Source organism: Arvicanthis niloticus, chromosome 18, assembly GCF_011762505.2.
Source record: "Arvicanthis niloticus isolate mArvNil1 chromosome 18, mArvNil1.pat.X, whole genome shotgun sequence".
Classification (NCBI taxonomy): domain Eukaryota; kingdom Metazoa; phylum Chordata; class Mammalia; order Rodentia; family Muridae; genus Arvicanthis; species Arvicanthis niloticus.
In genome coordinates, this window is record NC_047675.1 from 35,240,292 (window position 1) to 35,262,646 (window position 22,355).

Genomic DNA, 22,355 nt, shown 5'->3' on the forward strand with positions numbered 1-22,355 from the left:
AGAGTTTTCTCTTTTCATCAGTCACCGAGGCTTGGAGCAAGAGTAATGTAATCTTTATAAACACTTACATATTTACAAAATGCAACACATTTGTTTCTGATTGCTTTTTAAAAATTCACCTCTACTGTGACGTTCGTGAGAACTGTTTTAACCGGTATCCTTTGTCTGAAACCTCTTCTGTACAATTATGTCCCACCATCTGGAATTGTCATTTTCTTTCATACCCCAACACATAAGGACCGTTCCAAGCTGATTTCTAGAATTTTTTTTTTTCGATACTAAAAGCAAGTATTACCACAACTGCTATGGCTTTGATACCTGGTGTTATTTATGGGTTTTCATAAAGAGGAGGAGTGAAAAGGAAAAATATACTACTGTCTGGCCTCTCTCTACCTTCTCCTTCTCTATCCACCCACCCCCACCCCTCCATGGTGGAGTTTAATTTTAAATGATAAATGTGGAAATTAGAGACCATCGAGAAAATCCAATTTGGTGGGGAGTTTTAAAAATCCCATAATAAACGCGGAGTGAAATGTATGATTTAATGCAGGGCACCAATGGCTGCTATTATGGGCTATTAGCAAATCGGGGCTGAGAGTGAATCTTTATCACTTGGTGAGTGCGGGCTGGTCCTGCCTCTCCCTCTGCTATTGATTTGTAGCCGCTTGTCATAATGACACTGGGAAGCAATGAATGGAAGATGTGCTTTTGATAGGATTCAGGGGGGTCCTGGAGGGGGGGAGAGAAAATTCAGCAAGTTTTCTATCTCTTCTGCCTGATTAGATTTTTTTTTTCTTCTTTTAAGGGCTTTCACATTCCAATAAAAATGCTAAATCAGCTCTGTGCCAGAATTGTTCGGGTGTAAATAGCTGGTCACAGTTAACGAAGGAAAAGATGCAATGCCACCACCCAGACTCTGCATCGCTGGGTGGGCAGAACTCAATAGAAATGGGATTGCACATGTATGCAGGTGTGGCCAGAAGACCGTAGTATGAAAAAATGTGAGGACACAATGCGGTAGTGCAGTCCCTACATAAAAACGCACCCGCATTGCATGTGGTATGCATGCATGTGCATCCGGTAGCTTGCCTAAACTATGTCCTGGAAGCTGATCTAGCTTCCCACACATGTGTCCATTTGATGAAAAGGCTCCTTTCTGCTTTTGTTCTGTGTGTAGCTTGATGATGGGCGTGTAGAGGGAGCACACTCATGGTGATGATAAAGTAAATTAAATCCCCAAAATGTGACTACTCAGAGAAGACATTTGCCCAAAATGCCCAGCGTTGGAAAAGCGTACAGTTTAAGGACAAAGACAATCATAAGATAATTCCATTGGGAATGGAGGAGATTTCTGTAAAGAAAATGTACATTAATATCTTTCAGAGTAAATTGTCCCTGGTTGTTCAGGAATAGTTGGTTGCAGTCTCAGTAGGTACATATACCTCCTCCATGTTTCAGAGCAAGCACTAGTTTCTCTCTAAGGTTCTTTATTCCGAGAAACTATGCTGAGCATCCTTGTCTTGGCATGCAGACATGTATGCAGCCTAATGTTAGAGACATGGATGCAGTCAACACGGGCATGGAGACAGGAATACAACCAGTGGGCATAGAGCACTGCTTTGTTCTGTGACGTGATAGACCTGCCTTCTCAGCGCGCCTTCTTCCTCAGGCAACTGCGAAGGAGATGCAGTGAAAAGAGCACAAGCATTCCGTAGAAAGCAGACTACCACTGTTCCAGACTTGCTAAATGATTGTGATGGTAATGTCTCCATCTTCATTATCTAAGGAAGACTATAGAACATATTAATATACAAGACCATATGTCAGAAGAAACCAGCTATAATCAATAGATCCCGCCTGTATCTTCATAACAAACTTAAACTCCGTCGGGGTCCTTTCCTCTACTGCAGTGGGCCTCAAACTTCCTAATGCTCTGACCCTTTAATACAGTTCTTCATCTTAGAGTGAAACCCCAATCATAAAATTAATTTCATTGCCACTTCATAAGTGTAATTTTGCTCCCGGTATGGTTTGTAATATAAATATTTGATATGCAGGATATGATATGCTACCTGTGAAAGAGTTGTTTAGCCCCCACAAGGGGGTCATGACCCACAGGTTGAGAACCACCGCAGTACTGAAATGTACCATGAAAAATGTTCACAGGCTGCTTTATGGAATTTAGCATCAGGGAACCAGATAACATCGTTTTTTAAAACCCTCAGCACTAACTAGAGCTAGTGGTGTGGACCTGTCTTCCTGCTATTCTAAGGACTAGGTCACACAAGTTCAAGATCTGCTACAGAGCTGGTTGAAAGGCCAGCCCAGCCAGCTTCCTAAGACCCCATGCCAGTTTCAACAGTAAACAGAAGGGGATGGGAAATGGTGCCTTGGTAGAACACTTGGCCTAGTGAGCTCTACAGGAGACTCAATTTCTAGCACTGAAAAAGGAAAACAAGAGAAGGGAATGGGGGTGGGGAGGCAACTTTTAAATGTCAAGGTGCTTGTCACATCTTTTACATAAAAAGCCGTGCTATGTGCTAGGTGTTAATTGGGGTGGGGAGAGAGAACAGAGACTATGAACATGTGCTGTAAAGAACCTACATGCCCTTAGTCATGATTACCTGGAAGGACCTTAGGAAAACAGGCACATTTTCAGACTTCAAGCACATTAGCGTTCAACAGAAAGCTTCACAGACTGTGCAAACAGCTGCCACAGTGCCTGCATCCCCAGCCCCCATTCAAGGACAATGCCTAAACTGTGATTAATTAGAATGTTGCCATTTATTATGTATCATTTATTAAAAACTAATTAGAGGCAGAAAGAGGCCTTTCTCCATTTTTCAGTGGGGGATTTGCTTTATCCCATGTAGTAAGTGATTATTGTTTGGTCTGTACATGGCTGCTTCATACCACAATGAATTACCTGTATTGAAGTAATAACACCATATGTTCACATTGCCTTTGTTCTAATGTAAAAGCATAATTAATCATTCCAAGAGTACAATGAGGCAGTAGTTTCCATATTGTATATATATCCATATATATGTATGTATATATTAAGTGATTTCCACTATTATCCAACCAGAAGTAATAGTGTTAAAAATGAAGGTGTGAAGCATTTTTTCTTACTCTGCAGTTTTATAACATAAAAATGTATATCCATCTATAAACTGAAATAAATATTTTATAACAGAAAAATGCCTGATGTTTATAGACTTTTATATACAAGAATATCAGTAAAAAAGTGCTAAAAATCTTTGTTGGTTCATTATATACCATGGTTATTTCTCCTTTTAAAGTGACGGGATGGAATTTTTCCTACCATCGAAAAGTTTACCTGCTTAGCGTTTGTCAAGTAAGATACACAACATCGAGGTAGGTAGTGGAAGGAAAACAAAAGCTTCTTGCATACAAAAACAGTGAGGAACTCAAGACAAAGATAAGTCCTTGTTTCATGTAAACTAACAGAAATGCAAAGAAAAGTATATGATAGAAGAAAGATTCAGAATACCTAAACATAAAAGAATGAATAAGAACAGTAATAAACATGTATAGCAGGAACTACCAAGATCACTGGAAATGCAAACCCTCTGCTGTGCACTTCATGTGCTTTTTAAGCTTTTGTGGGGTAGCAGAAGGGCCGTCTTTCCAGAAGTGGCCGCAGCACGGTCAGACTCCTATGGGCTTCGCACACTGTCACATTAACTCACCCACCGTGGACACACACACACACACACACACACACACACACACACACACACACACGGTCCTTGTGTAACCAAGAAGCAGAACCATGGAAGATGGTGACTTAACCAGGGTCAGTTCTGAGTCAGAGACAGAAGCAGAGCCAGAGGGGTTTGCTGTTTGTGTGATTGTCCGCTGATTACCAGGATTATAAGTCCTTCCACCTTCTTGTACCCATTTCTCCCTCTGTAGTCCTGGGTTTGCTGAGGCCCTCTCTGAGTTCATAAACCAAGATTTTAATGACACATGTACTAGGAATGCTTTGTGTCAACACTGAACAGCAGCCGAGTCCAGAAGCTTTAGAATGCACAGCGCCCTTTATCCATGCACTTCAGGTTTCAGATTGATGTGTTTTGAATATACTCCTTTGAATCACCTTTTTGTTTTTTCTTGGATTATGCACATTAGATGATATCCTCCCAAAATTATAAGGAAAAAAATGAACAAATTAATAAATGAATGAATTCTAATCCTTCTTCTATTCATTACTGTGTCCTTATTACCAAAGTATGTTTCAGACATTCTGTATTTACCCATGATTTGAGACAAAATATTTGATTAATGGCTTCAGTTGTTAAAATGATATTGATATGTGAACATGCATACATAATATATAGCATAGCTATATATTCACCAGCATGCTTATTCAACTTTTTGAATATTTAGGTTTTCTAGTCTGTTTCTTACTTTGCAGCTCATTGTGTACAGACTCTCTCAAAAGGTGCATACCTTAAATCCAGCACTCCAGAGGCAGAAGCAGGCAGATCTCTGTAAGTTCAAAACCAGCCTGGTCCACACGAAGAGTCGCAGGCCACCCAGGGCTGCATAGTTAGAACCTTTCAGAGAGGGGGTGGCAGATATCGTTCTAGCTTTGGTAGCATGTAAATGCAATCCAAGATACTCAGGTGGCTGAGACAAAAGAATAATTCAAGCTTGACAGTTGTTGGCTAGTCTGGGCAACGTTACAATGCCCCATCCCTCAAAAATAAAACACAAAATAAACGCCACTTATTCTCAAGATAAAGTGGACGTTGACAGAGTTACCATTCTCAGAGCTGAGATTCTTTAGTGTATATTAGACAGTGAGAGCACTGGTTCCCTTCACTCCTTTAAACATCTCTGTGCTGAAGTCATTAATATCTAAGGAATATATCACTCTCATTTGGTGCTGCCTCTTCTGAAGTTTCTGTTTTCCTCCTTCCTGGAGTCTAAAGGCACATTTACCAAGTAATTGTCAACACACACACCTTTTTAAGTATTTGGATTTTGCCACCCTAAGTGATAAGAGGCCAGAGGCTGAGAAATCAAGAAAGGCACACCACTGCTAACTTTTCTTTTGAAGCTATGTAACATGGGCTGACAATCAAGCTGGCCATCCTCCTGTAGCTGCCCAGCACCGGTTACAACTGTGCACCAACAGCACTCAAATTGTATTTTTTCTCTCAAAGATAAAACCATGTTTTCCTAATTACTGTGAAATATATTGATACTTTATACAGATTATTTTCTCTAAGACACAGCCTTTGAATAGCAGATACATTTTAAAAATGGATACAACTCATCCCATACACACAAAAAACAAACCAAAACAAACAAAAAAAAACCCTCTTCCAGCTAATATGGTGTCGTTTTGCTTAGCAGGCATTTCGAACTGCTAATCATCCCAAACTTTAGAATGACTATTACTTTAGAATCTTAAATAGTGCTTATCCTTCTCTGTGGGCTACTCTGCCAAAGACAGCCCAAGGGTCAGTATAAGTGGAACAGCCCACGATGAGCCTATGCCATACACAAGACAGCCAGTACCAGAGGGAGTTCTGTTTGCAGATTGCAAGGCAGGGTGTTTCCCAACTGACATCAAAACCTGCCTTTGAGATGGAGGTAGAGTTTGAGGAACCACAGGGAAAGTTAACTGTCCTATTCCCTTTTATAAGCTCTGTTCTTCTAAAAAGGGGAAGGGGATGGGGGAACGACTGGAGAATGTGAATGTCAACAGTACCATGTCTCTCAAAACATAGTCTCAGAGTCTCCGCCAATCATGCTTTTCCTAGAGGCTGTTTTTTTGCTCCTGTGTGTTGCTCCTGTTCACATAGGTGAAGGGTGACATCTATTGCTCTACTGTGTTTTGAGGTAAACAGTTAAAGACTGTGGTTCCTGTGTTCCCTTTTAAATTAATGTTCTGTTTGACAAAACAAAACTGCAATCGCTTTCGATGTTTCATATTTTACAAGTGTACATTCCCACTCGTTTTGTTAACTTGAAAAAGTTGAAATTAAATGAACGTTGTTATCCTCTTCAATAAGCATTTTTTTTCTTTTTATGCCACCCTAGATATTTTTTTTTCCAATCCTGGTCACATGGTAATCCTCTTTGCATTCTGTTCCGTTCTCTATGCCCTTCCCTTTACCTTAGTCCCCAAGGGGGACATGGTCTCCAATTCATACATTTACAATCTTTTGCTTTTTTTTTTCTCCTATTTTTCTCTTGTATTTTCACTTTCCATTTCCTAATAGACTATGATAAAAAAGGCTGTAGAAACATACACTCTCCACTAATGTTTTTTTTCTAACATACAGAATCTATATAGACACTGACACTTGGCATTGAAATGCTTGCCTATTCAAAGATCACCAGCCTGGAACACTTAGAGCTAAGAAGCAGGGTACAGCAATTATGACTACAGGCTTTCAAGTTAGAACAACTTGCCTTTTTGGTGACTGTGCTACTGTGAATGATTTTGTGAGCCTTAAGCTTCTCTACCCATAAAACAAGATGAATAACGATAATATGTTAACTCAGACTAGAGATACAAGATTTCCATGTATGTATCCACAGTAAACACTAGACAGTGATAATACGTTAACTTAGAATAGAGATACAACATTTCCATATGTGTATCCACAGTAAACACTGGAAGCATGGGTCATGTTACTCATCATTTGAATGTGGTCGAGATTATTGACTATTAGTATTAATCTACTTACTTCACGATACAGCCTTTGAATTAAGTATTTGATTTTTGTTATGTTGTGAGTAACAACTAACCAGTGAAATCAGAAGTAGCGGTGCTTTGACCTTGAAGGACTTTGGGAGTAAGATGAGACTAGGGAGGGCTTAGAGGAAGATGATTTGCTAGTAAACTGGAAACAGTCTGCCCCTTTGAGCTCACCTTTCACTGCCATGGTTGGAAACACAGTTTCTCCTTAAATCGGGCAGCCTAGGCACTGCTCTTTCTCTGAACTGCTCCTCATTGGGAGGAGTGCCTCTATTTGGAAAAGTTTTGGGGGGAGGGGTTCTCTTGCCAGTTTGTACATTTATATCTGACCATTCATGTTTCTCAACACTCCTTCGGTTACAACTGGAAACACTTCCCCTCGTCATTGCTCTCACTTTGAAACCTAAGCGCTCATAAAGCCGGTGTGTTTGCTTTGTTTGACTTTGCTGCCCCAGATCACCGAGCAGTGATTATATGCATACAGCGCAAGCATAAAGGGAAAAAGTATGAACATGAGGTTTCTTCATTAGATAACCATGCCCAATGCCATGCTGTCTCCATATTCTACTGGAAATGTGTGACATCCATTGTCTTGGGTTCACATTGCCATCAAAACACGTTACCTGCTACCACGGCTAGCCTTAGGTTCAAGCCCTTCATCCTTTCAAAGGCTGAGTGTCTTCATAAATAACGTGAAAATAATGGCAGCACCTATCCATGGAGTGATTACTATAGGCAATTAAGGTAAAGCTGCTGATGGTCATTTGAGGTCAGAATGCGCCTGAGAATTTGGTAAACGGTGGGCTTGGTTCCAAAAGGCCTTGCTATTACACCTTTCTTTCAACCCAGAGCTTCGTGGCCTTTAGACAAATGCTATATCGCTGATCTATAACACTAAGCCTCAATTTTTTTATTGAAAATATTTTTTATATAAAACATATTCTGATTATGGTTTTAACGCCTCCAAAATCCTCCTCATTTCCCCACCTCCTCTAAAATCCACCTGTTTTATTTCTCTCAATAGAATTCAGAAAGATATCGTAAAAGTAATGATAAAATAAAATTAAAAGACAAACTAATCAGAATAGGAGAAAACAAACAAATGGGGGAAAGGGCGAAGAAAACGCCTAAGAAATACATACAAATATGGAAGCACATTTGCACAGACAGAGAAATACCATAAAAACATGATTAGAAACCATAATATATCAGCAAGAGAGATCTTCAGGGTTAAAGAAATGCCTAGAGAAAACATTATAAGAGACAAAGCCTCCAAAAGTACCATTGGATTCGTTTTGTATTAGCCATCTACTTCTGAGCACAGGGCCTGCCCTTGAGAGTAGTTTGTATCCCCAGTGAATTTCCACTGGAGAAAACTCATTTTTTTTTTCTTTGCAAGCAATTGGAAATAGCTTCTGTGTTAGTGGAGACTCATTTCTCTTTCTCTCTCAGTGCTGGGACTCCATCTGGCTTAGACCTGTGCGGACACTGTGCATGATGCCACAGTCTCTTTGAGTTTATATGTACATCAGTCTTATTGTATACAGAAGGCCTTGATCACTGAATACTCTCTCGCCTAGATGCCATCCCAACCCGGGCTTTAGCCTTTGAGATTTAAGTTTCCATCTCTACTACTTTGAACCCACTTGGCATCTCTAAACATAGATCAAAATTGAGCACATTCAGAACCATCAAACGCTCTCAAAAAGTATCACTGTGAACAGATATCTGGCCAGATGCAGTCTAAGGTAGACTAGGGTTATTTTGTCATGGGAGATAAGACCCATTATGGCAGGAAGGCGTGGCCACATGTGACAGTGGGAGAGTGTCTCAGCTCTTTGTTTACTTCTTAGCAGGACCAAGCTAGAGACCTCAAGACTTCCCCCAGCAGCCAAGTTCTCCATCTAGGACGTATCTCTGAACACTTCCATGACCTTCCCAAAATGGTACAGAAGACATCTGGGCACCTAGTGCTTGAACACCTGAGCCTGTAGGAGATTTACGCCTGGGTCCTAATGGTTACTTGGGTGGAAAATGGGAAGAAAGGTTATTCAGTATAGAAGATGCTTGTCCACAGATCACGTTTATTTGGGATATGTCTGGAATGATAAAGGGGGAGTAGATTATTTAATGAGGTTGGAGCGTTTAAGTCCAGATCCCACTTGGCTTGGAATGCAGTGTTCACGAGGTGGTAAAAAATTCCTCTTGGGAGAAATAGAAAACCTTGAAGAGTTTTGTGAGCAGGAGGCAAGGCATCAAACTTTTGAAATAACACCTTGGTTTCGGTGCAGAAAAATGACTATCAGAGAAAAGGATGGATGCTGGGAAAATAAGAGACTCCTGCTCTTGTGCATCTAGTAAAAGAAGACAGTGATTTGGCCTGTGGCATTAGAATGGCCACAGACAGAAGTGATCTGGTGTGTAAGGTACCTGGTAACATATCTGAACCACAAAATTGGTAGGACTCGGTAAAGTCAGGATGGAAGGGAGATTGGCAGTAATGATTCTTGATGGTAGCTATTATCCTTTTACTTCCAGATATAGGACTCCCTGAAGCATGTCTTGCACAGCCAGTCTAGCAGCGATGAGTTCCTTCATCTTTGGCTTTCATGTGTGAAACTTTGTTCCTCACTCATTTCTGAAGGAAAGCTTTGCTGAACGTCATATTCTTGACTGGAAGTGTGGTTTGTAGGTTGTTGGTTTTTGTATGTTTGTTTGACTTTTGGGGTTTTTTGTTTGTTTTGTTTTCTTTTGTTTTGTTTCAGCACTCGGCAAGCATCGAGTCACCTTCTTCTCTCCTGGCCCTTCAGCTTTCTGCTGAGAAATAAGGTGTTAGTCTACGGGAATCTCTTTATAGGGATTTGCATGCCCCATTCTTCGTTTGAAAAGTATGCTTTTCACTTTTGACAGTTTGCTATAGTGTGCCCTATACCATCTTGGGTTGAGTCTGTTTGGAGGCCTTTAATCTTTCTGCATCTTCCAAGGCTTGCTGAGTTTTCTCTATCATCATCTCAAGCTGCTCTTCTGTGTCCTTTCCTATCTCTCCATCTATGACTCCTTCCTGTGAAACAAATATTTGCTCACCTACTCCTGTCCTCTAAGCTTCAAAGTCTCTCTTCTTGGCTCTTTGTATATCAAACTGCTTCTGTAGTGCTTTCCCATACTGTAGGTATAATGGCAAAGAATTCTATCGAAGTTAGACCTATGATACACAATTATAATCTCAGCCCTTAGAAAGCTGAAGCAGGAGGATCACTGTGATTTCAAGGATAACCTGGGCTATATAACCCTGACCCTCCCCTCTCCAAAAAAAAAAAAAAAAATCAGAAAAAGAGTTCTCTCAGCTTTTTAAAAATTATTTCCCCCTAATGTAACATTTTAGGTTAGTGGCTTTTTTAGTACATTAAATAGATCAAATATTGTCTTACAGCTTATGCCATTTTGGGCAAGTAGTCCACTGTGGTATAGTTTTTTGCTTTCTCTGCAATAATTTTATTCTCTGCTGTCTTCAATATTTTATTCATGTTTCTCAGCTGTTCAAATATGGTGTCCTTATGAGCATGTGTATGTACTTTGTCCTACATTGAGTTCTGATTTGTTTGAATGAGAACGGCCCCCATAGTTTCATATGTTTGAATACTTGATCCCTAGTTGGTAGAACTATTTGGGAAGGATTAGGAGGTGTGGCCTTGCTAGAGAAGGTGTGTCTCTTGGAGCAGGCTTTGAGGTTTCCAAAGATATATGCCATTTCCAGTATTCTCTCTCTGCCTCCAGCCTGTAGATCAGGATCTGAGCTCTCCAAGGTTCCTGACACCATACCTTTGCCCCACCTTCATGGAATCTAACCCTCTGATGCCATAAGCCTAATTAAATACTTTCTTTATAAGTTGTGTTGGTCATGGTGTTTTATCGCTGGAACAGAAGAGTAACTGAGGCACATTCTCTTTAGTTGTGTGTGAATTAGCCTGCTGGAGGCTGTACCAAAGTGTGCAGATGTCCTGACAGGTTTGCATCTCCACTCTGGTTACCCTTTGCTTTCCACTCCAGAGAGTTTCTAAAGCCTTACCTTGAGGCTCATGGACGGCTTTTGCCTCAGGTATGTGCTGCCTGTTGATAAGCTCTGTTGATTTCTACATCCATGATACATTTTTTTTTCCTAGCATACCCATGGAATTCTCAACATCTCTGTCATCTCTTAATCTAGTTCAGGTAAAGGATTTCCTCTCTGAAAAACTTTTCCTTTGAATTTAAATGTTTTGCAGTTTATTGATTTATAGACATTGCTTGTAGTGTAGTAGAGAGTAATAAATCATCTAACATGACTTCTGCTGCCTCAGAGGACTTAACTCTCCATCATGACGTGATACAAGAAGAGTCTCTTTGTTTTTACCTTCTCTCTAGAAGCAGATTTTCCCCCTAAGTCATAAGGGAGAGTTTCTTGCCCTGCCACAAGATTTTTGTCGAGGAGAAGGACCTGAGAAGTAACTGATTTCATACCTCCAGAGACCTGGGATAGGGAAGGTTCCCAGGAGTCAATATAGATGACCTTAGTCAAGATGCCTGAGAGTGGGGACATGGAACCTGAAGAGGCTACCTCCTGTAGCCAGGCAGGACCCCCAGTGGGAGAATAGGGACAGCAACCCACCTAGAGAACTTTTGACCCAAAATTTGTTCTGTCTAAAAGAAATGCAGGGATGGAGCAGAGACCTAAGGAAAAGCCAACCAATAACCAACTCAACTTGAAACCCATCCCATGGGCAAACGCCAATCCCTGACATTATTAATGACATTTTATTATGCATGCAGACAAGAGGCTAGCATAACTGTCCTCTGAGAGGCTCTACCTAGCAGCAGACAGATACAAAAGCAGATACCCGTATCCAAACATTACACAGAGGTCTGAAACACTTTGGAAGAGCAGTGGGAAGGAATTAAGTCCCTAAAGTAGATGAGAACCCTACAGGAAGACCAACAGAGTCAAGTAACTTGGACCCTGGGAGCTCTCAGGGACTGAGCCACCAACCAAAGAACATTCACAGGCTGGAACAATTCTCCTCCTCAAACTCCCAGCCCCCAGCATATATGTAGTAGACAATCAGCTCAGTCTTCATGGATGCCCCGTGTGGCCTCAGTGGGAGAGGACTCGCTTAAATCTGACAGAGACTTGATATGCCAGGGTGGAGGTATACCCATGGTGGGGGGAGTTCCTACCCTCTCAGGGGAGAAGGGAAGGGGGATAAGGGGAGGAACTCAGTGAGGAAGAGGCTGGGAGGGGGAGCAAAGTTTAGGATATAAATTAATTAACTATAGTGTTGTACTAACATATGTTCTGCCTTTAAGAGTTCTCTAAAATTGTACTTGTTTTGCTTTGACATAATCCAGGTTGCATTTTCTTTACTCCAATGACCCAGAAACAATTATATATCCCTTTGCTTCAGGAAAGTTTATTACTGTGAAATTAGCTTTCCTTTAAGCCCAACTTTCTGCATGTTCAAGAAAGTTGTGATTCCTCTGTCCACCTTTCTCTTATTCATTGTTTGGATGGAGGAATATGCCTTTGGTTGCATTTTACATTTTCTCTTAAGTGTAACATGTCTTCATGATACCTACGCCTCCCAGAGATTCTACTTTTCTTCCTTTTTTCCTTTCTCAGTTTTATTGTATTGAACAGTTAGTTCTTTTCATACTTGAGTCTCCTTACTCCACTCATCTTTCATGGTAAACTTCCATCTATGGGGACCTTTGTTACTGGGATAAAGGGAGGGGAAAAGGAAGAAAATAGTGGGCAGATACATTAATGCATGACTTTAAAACTACTTGATGGCACAGTGAGGAACAGGACAGTTAAATATGACACTGATGGAGCTGTTTCTAAGAAAAACCCTTGTCAAAGGTAAGTATCTCTCAAGGTGTTGCTTAGCAAAAAAAAAAAAAAATGTTGTACATTTTTTTACTGAAATTTGTGATATTCTGAAGAGCACTGAGGAAGACTATAGGTGTGCCATAATTGTGGATTAATGTACTCAATAACATTAATATGTCACGTCTCCCTAGACTGACCTCTAGAATTAATGTAATTACAAAAAGAAAAAGAATTCCAGTGGGTTTTAAGATATAGAGATTAGCAAATTTATGTGAAAAGAAATAGACCAAAAAGCATACAGTTAGAAGCCTCTCCAACTGCTCTCATGGCTCACTCCAGTGCTCCAGTAATCGAGGGAATGTGCTGCTTGTGTATAGACAAACCTACACATCAGTGGATCAAAGCTGAGTCCCGGAACATACCCAGTTAGTACTTGTCAAAGATGTTAGGTTGCTTCAAATTGGGAGAAGATCAGTTTTCAACAAATGGTATTTTAACAATTGGGTGTCAATGTGGAAAAGAAAAGAAGGGGGAAATGGAACAGGGGTGGAGAAAGGGAAGGAGAAGCTGGAATCTCCACCATATGTGGAGGCAGAGAAGTGCTACGATATCAAATGTTCATGGTTACAAACCCCATAACACAGTGGATTGTCTTCCCTTTAAACTCTAGGTCCACAAACACTTTCCATCAATGGCCACATAGTGAATATTTTGTCATATTAGTGAGTGATACTGTTCCAATTCCTCAGTCCAGTCATTAGCTACATACAGTCCAGAAAGGAGCAGGCTTGACTATGAAGTCCATCCTAACCATGAAAGAAAGAGACTTGGTTACGAACTCCATCCTAACTGTTTGGACCACAGTAGAAACAACTTGGACACTTGGGATAATTGTTGATTCCTCTTCTAATGATCTGAATTACCTGTCTGCTTTAGGGTCTTTGTTTCCTTTCTATTGTGTGCTTACTTAGCTATTCAGTTTAGCTTAGCTTCAACCCGTATGTGTGTGCACGTGTGCATGCAAGTATGTTTTGAGACGGGGATTCACTTTGTAATCCAGGCTGGCTTCAAATTTACAATAGTCTTCCTGCCCTGCCCCCTTTTCAGTGCTGAGATTACAGACATGAACTACCATGTACAGCTTTATAAATTGCTATTTAGGGGTTCTTGTCGTTGTTATTGTTGTTCCTGTTGCTGCTGCTGTTTTGCATTTGTTATGTCTAGATCTTCTAGTGACTAACCTTGAGTGTTGAGTCACGTTCTTCTCCCTTTTTGCATGTCTTGTTGGTTTGGAGTGGTTTTTTTTTTTTTTCCTGTTGGATGCTGGATGTTATGACCATTAAGTAGTTGACTCTAGATTTTGTTGTCTCCCCTTTTTAGGGATGTATAGAAAGTAGGTAAACTTGCTTCTAGGTCTGTTTGATTTTGAGGTATGAGTGCCTGTCTTGTCAATTTAAAGTAATCTTTACTCAAGAATTTCTTTAGCGTAACTACCAGCTGAACTTGGCACCTTTGGGGGTTCTATGGAATGTTTGTTCTAAGCATAACACACATGCCTTTCTCTGTGGTGCTGCTTAGACCCATGCTGTCTTCTAGCCTGATGTGTTCTGTACATTGCTCACTTTACAATTCTCTGGGTGCTTTTTCCCTGCCCTATGTAATTTCACTCTATATACATGTAGGTTTGAATTTATCCAAAGACTTAGGGTTAATACAAGCTTAAGGTAGTGATACAACTTTGTAGCAACACCAGGACTATATTTTTGAGACTGTTTTCATTACTATATGAAGATGTTACTTGCCTTTCTACCGTCAGTCTTTCAGAAGTGTGTACATTATAGTTCTCTAGAAGCTCAGTGGCAGATGAGCTCACAACAAATTTAGTCCCTAAGCAAATAGAAAAACACAGGTAGTTTCTATTAAGTTAGAAAATATAGGAATTGCCAAAAGAAGCAAAGTAACACTACTATTCTCGTCAATATTATTATTTTATAAAGTGTCCTTATTTTTTTCATTAAAACACACTATATGAATGTCTTTTGTGTTAAAAATGGATTGATATTTATTTTAGACAACTCATAGTTATAATTTATAGTACACAAATATTGATAGCTGAAATCTATCTGAATAATATCTCCTTGGAGTCCTCATTTTTTAAGAATGTAAATAAATAATGCCAGAAAAGTTAGAGAATTGTCACTTGGAAATCCCTAGACAGCTTTGTGGATTTCTTTCTCATTGGATATCCCTCCTCTTGGGGACCCTACATAAATTCCAGCTTCATTGACCTCCATATGGGTTTGTCCCTGCCTCTGCAACTATGTTAAATTACCACTATCTGCTTGGTTCACCCTGCCTTGGTGTGGTCTGGACAGTGCCTTGTCATAGAGATAGGTGGTATTGGGTTGGTCTTATTTATTTGCTTCTGGTAGGAACCATAATCCCATACCCTTGTCAAAAATCTAGATTTTGGGTGAATTTTTTCCATTTTCCCAGTAAAAAAACAAAACAAGTAAACAAGCAAACAAAAAACTCAGCTTTCCATACAATGACTTTCTAGATCACTAAAAAGAAAAATTAACAGAATATAAACATAAGGTAAATCTTTAGATGTTTGTGGAATTCCTTCAAATGAAGCCTCTAGTCTAATTCTCAGAGAAACACATGGGGACTATAATTCTCTCCCATCTTACTAGAAAACAAACTGAAATTTTACAAAGGTAGCCTGCATTTAAGCCTGGCTCTAAACCCAGTAGAATAACTACTGGAATTTAAAGTTGAAACTAGGGCATCAGCTCTTGAACAGTGTTTACCAAGAACATACTCTATTCCGGGCACAGCTTTGGGTGTCAGAGTATATAGCAGTAAATAAAGTATCTACAGGGTGGGCATTATCCAAGCTAGAAACAGCAAGGAGTAATTACAGAAGTAAGTCATGGTCCAGCTACGGAAGTACTCTGGACAAAAAGAAATCAGCAAGGAAGAGTTAAAAACCCTTCTGAAGTGGAAATGTTGTCAGGAAAAGCAACATTGGAAAGATTAAGGAGATGAAGTACAAACTATCAGGCTGTATAGTGGCACAACAGAAAGAAAGTAGGCCATAAGAAAGCTCCAGCTCCAAGGGAGGTTGTGCATGGTGGGCCCGAGGACACTAGCATGTGAGAGTTGAGTATGCAAAAGAGAGAACAGTGGCAAGCGAGATAGAGGGCCTGATCAGAGTTGCTGAGTGTGGGGAGACTGATGGAGTAAAATAGTAGCATTTTTATGAGATGACAGATAGATAGATAGATAGATAGATAGATAGATAGATAGATAGATAGATACATAAATAGATACATAAATAGATACATAAATAGATACATAAATAGATACATAGAGGATTTAGATAGATACATAGAGAAATAGATACATAGATGATTGATATAGACAGATGATACAAGATAGATAGATAGATAGATAGATAGATAGATAGATAGATAAGATAGATAAGATAGGGAAAGAACTAGATGACCCATACAGTGAGTAGTCTGGAGTGGGTAAAAATGGGGAGACTAGTTAGAAAACTACTGCAAGAACAAACTCTGACAGTGGCATAAGAGATAGTGAAGAATGCCTGGGTTTCTTCTCAGGGAAAGAAAACACTTCTAGTTACATCATGTATTTTGAGTGTCATTTGTATTCAATTTCTTAAACTACACTTTCCTCATCATCTATCACCTGTGAGTAATTTAGATAATGTTTGAAACCCCCTATGTGATATTTGCTTCCGCCTTTGTTAATATTTTATAGATTCAATGTATTTGAAAATAAAGTCACATGTGAAATGTTCTCTTTTACCATCTTCTGTGAACAGTTGCTCACATGCTGGTACTCAGGTTACATATAAGCCGTTTTGGTTGATGCACTCACCCCATGGAGCCCATTGTTCATTGTTTGCAAACACAGCCTGAGGATCCAACATTTTCCGAAGATTAACTCTATGAAGCACAGCTTGTCTCATCTTACTGTGTATATGTGGGAATTATGTGCCTTAAAGTGATAACTTCTTCTAAGGCCCTATGGGGAATGAGACACCCCACTCCACCCCACCCCTGCTCAGCATTGCTGATCATTCTTCAGAAATAATTGCTTTGTCCTGATATCTAATTTCCTAGGGACAAACAGCCTCTCCTTAAAGGGCAAAATGGAGAAAACAAATAGAAAACAAAGAAAAAAAGTCTGTGGCCTTCAGTTAGCCCTGGACTTTTGGCTTATCCCGTTGTTAGCAACTGGTTTTGAGAGCTTATAATACCAGCCTCCTAGAATTACAGTTTGATCTGTGTTTTTCATCTTCGCAGAAGTGAATTCATCTTTGTCGTACTGGGTTGAAAACTCTGAAGACACAAGCAGTTGGTTCGCAGACATACTAATTTACTGTCTTCGTTAGTACGTCTTTCCTAATGGCCCTTTGCACTTTGGACAAAGATGCTCAAAAGAGCTGATTTTCAGTCCTGACACTGACTAGGAGTTTATCTGAAGGAACTTCACAGAGATGAGTCTTAGTCCTGGTTAAGGTTTGGAAGTGTGAAATACAGAAACCAGCTCCTCATCAGTCCTTCAGAATGATACAAAATATCAAGAACGTTTAGCTGTTTCTCAATAACTTAACTTAGTCTGTTGGCAAAGGTCTCAGCACTGTTGGTTTGCTGTTTAGTCAGTAAGCACCCATGATCTTCGATTTGGATTTGTTTAATGGTATTCCATTTTTTCCCCAGATACGTTTTAATAAAAGTCAATCAAATGGACTTCATTTTGCTTACATTCTTCATTGAAAGTTAAGGAATACTGCAGGATAACATTTTAATGACATATGGGAGTCATGCGAAAGATATCCAAGTATCCTAACATTACTGTCTTCTTTGCTACCAATCAAAGCACATTCTACTTTCCCTATAATACATTGTGAATCTAGCATCCATTCATTTGTCCTGACTTTTTAAAAGTGTACTTGTTTTTTTTTTAATTTGTAAATTAACAATTTCTGAAATGTTGTTATATCAAATAATCTTGTTTTATTTTATTTAATCATATGCAGCCCATGTTTGTCACCCTCAAGCTCTGAGAAAGATCTACTTCTGTGATCAAATAAGTCAGTTTACCCAGGAAGAACCTCCATTAGTCTTCTTGCCTTTTTAGACTGATGTGGTCCGGTCATTTCAATTTTCCTCTCTATATACTGCCACCCCAAATTTTAGTGGCCTTTCGTAGGATACTTTTAAGGTTCTAGGGCAGATCTGCACATAAATTTTAACCATCATAGTCCATCCAATAGGTTTCTTTCTAAGTTCACCCTCATGCAGCATGTTTTCCCTCTGGGGGCCAGGAATTTGATATTTAATTATAATTGTGGCTGTTGCATTCCAGCCCTCAAGGAGAAAATACCCATTAATTTCATAGAACCTTGCCTCTGCTTTTTTTTTTTTAAATCTCTGTTACCATCTTTCTTCACTTTGTTACCTGTGCCTTGTCTCTGTTAGTTACAGAAGTTGGTGGAGAAAAGAGCTAACTAACACAGAGTCAAAGTATGAGCTTCATCAGGAGGAAGTGCCTGGGAAACAAGGGAGCCATGGTGGGCTTTGGGGGAGAGAGCATCAGAAAGGGACAGAACTTTATAGTAGATACAGGAGTTAAAGGGACAAAGAGGCTTCTGTTAGAACCCTTGACTGGAGCTTCCCTAGCCCAACCTAAGAGGAAGAGAGAGAGAGAGAGCCACCTTGGACAGGACGATAAAGGACTGTGAGAACTCCCACTCACAACGGAAAATATCTGACTTTTATACCCTTTCAAGGGACGGCAGGAGTTCCACACTTAAGAACTTATTTCAAAGTAGCCCATGTGACAAAGAGTCATGTGAGAGCCAGATAGGACCATAAAACCACAGAACACCATATTACTGAGAGGTGTGAGGAAAGGAGGAAGAGAGGGAGGGAAGACAGACAGACAGACGCAGACTGTAGGATCTGGCCTTTTAGAATTATCCATGCCTTAAAACGTCAGGGCCCAGGATCTGACAGTCACTTTGGCTAAGAAAATTTAGCTTTGAATTTTTATTTTTCTCCTTTGTCTAATCATTTCAATTAACTGGGGAGAATAAACAGACTTCTGGTATCCACCAACCCAAAAGAAAAACAGTAGCAACAAAGACAACAAAAACAACAAATTACAGAACACTAAGGAAGGTAGCAGCAAAGTAGAACTAGGCCTTATCCATCCATCCGTAATTGCTCTGGGCCAAGAAATTTACTGAATGGGTGAAAAAGAAAAATTCTAACTACATGCCGCCTACAAGCACATCTCCTGCCCACACAGGCTTGTCTCTCTCTCCCCAAGCTGTCTATAGAAAGCAGGAGTTTTCCTCCCCAAGGTAAGGCAACGAAACTCTAATTTGCCCTTGTCCTTTATATTGCAGTTGGCCATAAAGAATCACTGTGACCACGCCTTGTATGGTCACTGTCCTCATCCCAAAGAGGCTTGCCCAGTGGAGGAACTGCTGTACAGCAGAGCCTATCCAGTCTGTTCAGTGATGTCTCCATATGAAACCTCAAGGTGCTGGATCAGGAAAGCTTCTAGACAGCTGAACTCAAGGTGGTTCCTCGAGGGTGGGGACCCTGAAGAGCCCCTGCAAGCGCTACACCTGGTCCACTAAGTAAGTGCTTCCCTGAATTCTTGGAGTCGCTCAAGCAAATTAATCAAAGCCAAAGGGCTTATGAGGATCATGATTTCTAGCCAGTCAGAAACACAAATGCAACAGCCAGGGGCTTATGGTTGGCATCTGCAGTGGGAGGGGCTTAGCCTTCCATCTATGCCATGGCATTCTCTGTCAAGGCAGATAGGACCAGATCAGAACTGAACTGAGTCAGAGGACACTCTGCCAGTCCATTGTTGGCTACCACTGATGCTCTCTGAAGGGAAGAAGTACCCACACTTTCTGAGATCCCAGAAGTCTTCTGTGTGGTTGTGGTGGGGAAGTGGGGAGGGATGGCAGTGAGAAACAGGGAAAGGCAGCCTGGTTTGGTTTATATGAGATATATGTAGAAGATGTCTACACTGTGTGTGTTTCTGTGGTTTTTATGGTGTGGCGGTGTACACTGTGAATCATAAATACACTGATGAAAGCCATTAAACTAGAACAAATAAGTGAAAGAATTGGGCCATGGCCATAGTTTGGAAAAAGTGAAACTATTAAAATGCCTCCCCTACTCATTACAGTTTGGATCTTGAATTTGCCACAAAGGCCCATGTGTTAAAGGCTTGGATTTCAGGGTGCTACTTGAGAGGTGGTTGAACCTTTAAGAAGTGAGGCCTTATGGGAGGAAGACCCTTGGGATGGGGAGTCTGCAGACCCTGGTTCCTTTCCTGTTCTTCTGCTGTCTGGCTCGTGGCATGAGCAGTTTTCCTCTGCCGCATACTCTAGCCATGACATACTGTTTAGTACAGGCCTAAAGCAACGAAGCCCATTGATATTAGATTGGCACCTTAAAAATAAGGAGCCCGAATACACTTCTCCATAACTCAGTCATCTTGGACATTTCATTATTGCAGCCAAAAAAAAAAAAAAAAAGTACACATTACTCAAAGGCAATCTAAGAATTGAATGCAACTCCTATAAAAATTTAATGGCACTTTCTCACATCGCTGGAAAAGTCAACCCCCAGATTCATATGGAAGGCCTGGGTAGTGAAATCAACCTTGGACAAAAGGAACAGAACTAAATTTAAAAGTTGTATACTCGCTGATTCCAAACCATATTACAAAACATATGTAAGTAGAATAGAATGGGGAGCCCAGAGATAAACCTGTATCCAGCTAAACAAGCCACTTTCAGCAGGGGAGCCAGGAATGCACCGTGGGGAAAGGATGGTACCTTAGTTCACACACAGCAGCACAGAATATGCACATGCAAAAGAACAAAAAAGAGCACTCCTACCACACACAAAACTCAGCATGGCTGAAAAAATTACATGTAAGACACGAAACCATGAAACTCCAAGGAAATTTATGATAAAAGCTCTTTGTCTCTGGTTAGCTATAACTTAAGGAACTTATATATTACTTGGAAGGGAGGGAAGAAAGAAGGGGAAAGAGAGAGGGAGAGAGAAAGAGAGAGAGAGAAAGAGAGAGAAAGAGAGAGAAAGAGAGAGAAAGAGAGAGAGAGAGAGGACTTGGAACATCAGCAAAGTAACTAAATAGACATTTCATCAAAGAAGACATACAAAAGCTACCAGACATATGAAAGAGTATTATTATCCAAGGTTAATCATTATCAGATGGCTACAAACAAAAATGTAATGACATAGCATCTCACACCTTTGAGGAAGACTAATTTAAAAGATAGAGCCAAGTGTTGGCAGGGATGTGGAAGACAGGGCCTATATCAGTGTGAATTGTTACTGTTGTTAGGGATAATAACACCAAAAGATTAAAAACAATGCACCATATGGTGATCTGAATTTGGGGCATATATATTAAAAAAAAAAAGTTATGGGTGTCTTAAAGAGATATTTGCACTTCTGTATTTATTCAACACTGGACACAGTAGCCAAGATATGAAAAGAATCAAATTATTCATCAAAAGGATAAAAGTATTGTGGTATGTCCATACAATGGAATATTAATCAGTTTTGAAATTTTTACCATTTATGGCAACACGAAGGGACAGAGTTCTTGATGCTAAGTAACATAATACAGATACAGAAAGATAAATACCATATTATCTGACTTGTATCATCTAAAGAAACATACTGAACTCATAGAAATGAAACCTAGAGCAGTAGCCACAATAGGAGGAAGAAGTTGTGATATTTAAGGGTACAGAACTTCAGTTATATTGGGTAAAGAAATTTGAGTGATTTACCATTCTAGATAGTGCTATAGCTCATGGTATTAGCTACTTAAAATGAGCCATACACGTTAGGTGTTCTTACTATAGACACACAACAGACACACAGCAACAAAGCAAAGGAAACTGGAGTGTAAATATGCTTGTGGTCTTCACAATGCTAAGTATTTCTCAGGTGTGTACTTGAACTCACTAAGAGCTGTGTATTAAACTACGTGGGCTGTTTACCCACTAATTACACCTCTCTACAAGGTAATTTTTTCTTGAGAAGTAGCAAGCATGTAATATAATCATATGTGGTGTTCGTGGGATATAATTTTATTACAGATTCAAATACGAAAGTAGTATGTGCAGGGCGGCAGCGCTTGGATTTTTCTAGACAGGTCAGTGTGTTAGCTGGTGTATAGGCACCAAGGATTTGATCCAGTAGTCTTGACTTGGGGAACCCAAATGACTGAATGTGAAGGCCTGGAAGAGAACGAAGTCTACACTAGTGTGTACAGATTATGAAGAAACTCATGACCTTCACAAAGCGCGTAGGAACATGGACTCTCTGGTGCTTGAAATTATAAAGAGCTTAGGTCCTGAAGAGTCATGCTCACAAAGGTGAGAAACAACGCTCTTCCTGTGTATGCATCCAGGGGAAAAAAGGGCCTATCCTTAGTCCCATCAAAAGAGGGCCAGCGTTTCTCTAGCAGCCTCCTGTTTGCCCCAGCTGTTGAACAACCTGAGAGGCAGGCTGTGTCCTGTATTTCAGAGACTGTACACACTTGTGTCTTCCTTAAATCCCTTGTCCCCATAAAACTATCATGCAAGCATGGCTGAAATGCAGTCTTGTTTGAGAAAGCGCATCTGGCTCTACATGGATGTCA

General features: G+C 40.1%; 1 long non-coding RNA gene across 1 annotated transcript in view; it reads right to left on the bottom strand.

The window, feature by feature from the left end:
* LOC143434975 (uncharacterized) overlaps positions 1–22,355 on the bottom strand; it is a 106,031-nt gene that overhangs the window by 66,575 nt on the left and 17,101 nt on the right. The window lies entirely within an intron of this gene.